General features: G+C 39.9%; 1 non-coding gene across 1 annotated transcript; it reads right to left on the reverse strand.

The window, feature by feature from the left end:
- Positions 1-1,123: 1,123 nt before the first annotated feature.
- LOC130971352 (small nucleolar RNA R71) lies at positions 1,124-1,231 on the reverse strand. The gene has a single exon (XR_009082575.1). It is a non-coding gene; the product is annotated as a small nucleolar RNA R71 (small nucleolar RNA).
- Positions 1,232-3,634: the final 2,403 nt, after the last annotated feature.

Consider the following 3,634-nt stretch of genomic DNA (forward strand, 5'->3'; position numbering starts at 1 on the left):
TCAAAATCAATTTCTTTCCTTTTTCAAAGATACTTGCTAACAATTAATGATTTGATTCAACATTTCAAGTATGTTGCCTTTTCTGTTGAGAAAGGTTTAATGTTTGAATCATATCTTTTCTTGATAGCCAAGTTATTAATTTTTAAAATCAAATCTTTTAAAAATGTTTTTCAAATCATATCTTCTCAATCACATCTTTTTAAAACCAATCATATCTTCTTAACCTCATCTTTTTCAAAACAAGTTTTCAAACAAATCTTTTTAACTTCTAATTTCAAATTTTTTTTTTCAAAAATCACTTGATTTCTTTTCCACTTTCAATTTTCGAAAATTATCAATCAATTTTTAAAAAATGTTTTTGACATCTTTCCAATTAATTTTCGAAAATTCTCTTCCCTCCTTCTCACATCCTTCTATTTATGGAGTACTACTCCTTCTTAATGCACAATTCGAACTCTATCTAATCAAGTTCGAATTTTTCTACCTTCTTTCTTCTATTTTTCTTTTCCTCTGACACCTCAAGGAATCTCTATACTGTGACATAGAGGATTCCACATCTTCTTGTTCTATTCTCTTTCATATGAGCAGGAGCAGAGACAAAGGCATTCTTGTTGAAGCGGACCCTGAACCTGAAAGAACCTTGAAGAGAAAGATAAGAGAAGCCAAAGCACAACTCTCTTTAGAGGACCTGACCGAATTCTTCAAAGAAGAAGAACACATGGCAGCCGAAAACAACAACAATGCCAACAATGCAAGGAAGGTGCTGGGTGACTTTACTGCACCTACTCCCAACTTCTATGGGAGAAGCATCTCTATCCCTGCCATTGGAGCAAACAACTTTGAGCTTAAGCCTCAATTAGTTTCTCTAATGCAACAGAATTGCAAATTCCATGGACTTCCAATGGAAGATCCTCATCAGTTTTTAGCTGAGTTCTTGCAAATCTGTGACACAGTCAAGACTAATGGGGTTGACCCTGAGGTCTACAGACTGATGCTATTCCCTTTTGCTGTAAGAGACAGAGCTAGAATATGGTTGGACTCACAACCTAAAGATAGCCTGGACTCTTGGGAAAAGCTAGTCAATGCCTTCTTGGCAAAGTTCTTTCCACCTCAAAAATGGAGTAAGCTTAGAGTGGAAGTCCAAACCTTCAGACAGAAGGATGGAGAATCCCTCTATGAAGCTTGGGAAAGATACAAACAATTAATCAGAAAATGTCCCTCAGACATGCTTTCTGAATGGAGCATCATAGGTATTTTCTATGATGGTCTCTCTGAACTATCCAAGATGTCTTTGGATAGCTCTGCTGGAGGATCTCTTCATCTGAAGAAGACGCCTACAGAGGCTTAAGAGCTCATTGAAATGGTTGCAAATAACCAATTCATGTACACTTCTGAAAGGAATCCTGTGAACAATGGGACTAGTCAGAAGAAAGGAGTTCTTGAGATTGATGCTCTGAATGCCATTCTGGCTCAGAATAAGATATTGACTCAACAAGTCAATCTGATTTCTCAGAGTCTGTCTGGAATGCAAAATGCACCAAGCAGTACTAAGGATGCTTCATCTGAAGAAGAAGCCTATGATCCTGAGAACCCTTCAATGGAAGAGGTGAATTACCTAGGAGAACCCTATGGAAACACCTATAATTCTTCATGGAGAAATCATCCAAATTTCTCATGGAAAAATCAAGAAAGACCTCAACAAGGTTTCAATAACAATAATGGTGGAAGAAACAGGTTTAGCAATGGCAAGCCTTTTCCATCATCTTCTCAGCAACAGACAGAGAGTTCTAAGCAGAATCCCTCTGACTTAGCAACCATGGTCTCTGATCTAATCAAAACCACTCAAAGTTTCATGACTGAAACAAGGTCCTCCATTAGGAATTTGGAGGCACAAGTGGGACAGCTGAGCAAGAAAGTTACTGAACTCCCTCCTAGTACTCTCCCAAGTAATACAGAAGAAAATCCAAAAGGAGAGTGCAAAGCCATAACCATGGCCGAATATGGAGAGGAAAGAGAGGAGGTGGACGCCACTGAGGAAGACCTCAATGGGCGTGCACCAACCTCCTCTGAGTTCCCCAATGAGGAACCATGGAAATCTGAGGCTCAAAATGAGACCATAGAGATTCCATTGGACTTACTTCTGCCTTTCATGAGCTCTGATGAGTATTCATCCTCTGAAGAGGATGAATATGTCACTGAAGAGCAAGTTGCTAAATACCTTGGAGCAATCATGAAGCTAAATGACAAGTTATTTGGAAATGAGATTTGGGAGGATGAACCTCCTTTGCTCACCAAAGAACTGGATGACTTGTCTAGGCAGAAATTACCTCAAAAGAGACAAGATCCTGGGAAGTTTTCCATACCTTGTTGATGAGCGGATAATTTATACACTTTTTGGCATTGTTTTTAGTATGTTTTTAGTATGATCTAGTTAGTTTTTAGTATATTTTTATTAGTTTTTAGTTAAAATTCACTTTTCTGGACTTTACTATGAGTTTGTGTGTTTTTCTGTGATTTCAGGTATTTTCTGGTTGAAATTGAGGGATCTGAGCAAAAATCTGATTCAGAGACTGAAAAGGACTGCAGATGCTGTTGGATTCTGACCTCCCTGCACTCGAAGTGGATTTTCTGGAGCTACAGAAGCCCAATTGGCGCGCGCTCAACGGCGTTGGAAAGTAGACATCCTGGGCTTTCCAGCAATATATGATAGTCCATACTTTGCCCAAGATTTGATGGCCCAAACCGGCGTTCAAAGTCACCTCAAGAAATCCCAGCGTTAAACGCTGGAACTGGCACCCAAATGGGAGTTAAACGCCCAAACTGGCATAAAAGCTGGCGTTTAACTCCAAGAAGAGTCTCTACACGAAAATGCTTCATTGCTCAGCCCAAGCACACACCAAGTGGGCCCGGAAGTGGATTTTTATGTCATTTACTCATCTCTGTACACCTTAGGCTACTAGTTTTCTATAAGTAGGACCTTTTACTATTGTATTGAGAGAATCTTGGTAGCTATCTTCTAATTTTATGCTATCTTAGATCATTTGGGAGGCTGGCCACACGGCCATGCCTAGACCTTGTTCTTATGTATTTTCAACGGTGGAGTTTCTACACACCATAGATTAAGGTGTGGAGCTCTGCTGTACCTCGAGTATTAATGCAATTACTATTGTTCTTCTATTCAATTCCGCTTGTTCTTTGTCCAAGATATCACTTGTTCTTCAACTTGATGAAGGTGATGATTGACACTCATCATCATTCTCACCTATGAATAAGGTGACTGACAACCATTCTTGTTCTACAAGCATTCGAGGCTTAGTGAATATCTCTTGGATTTCTGATTGCACGATGCATGGTTGATCGCCTGACAACCGAGTGCTCGCCTGACAAACGAGCCAGCCATTCCGTGAGATTAGAGTCTTCGTGGTATAGGCAAGAACTGATGGCGGCATTCAAGAGAATCCGGAAGGTCTAACCTTGTCTGTGGTATTCTGAGTAGGATTCAATGATTGAATGACTGTGACGTGCTTCAAACTCCTAGCAGGCTAGGGCGTTAGTGACAGACGCAAAAGAATCAATGGATTCTATTCCGGCCTGAACGAGAACCGACAGATGATTAGCCTATGCTGTGACAGAG

This window comes from Arachis stenosperma, chromosome 3 (assembly GCF_014773155.1).
Source record: "Arachis stenosperma cultivar V10309 chromosome 3, arast.V10309.gnm1.PFL2, whole genome shotgun sequence".
NCBI lineage: Eukaryota > Viridiplantae > Streptophyta > Magnoliopsida > Fabales > Fabaceae > Arachis > Arachis stenosperma.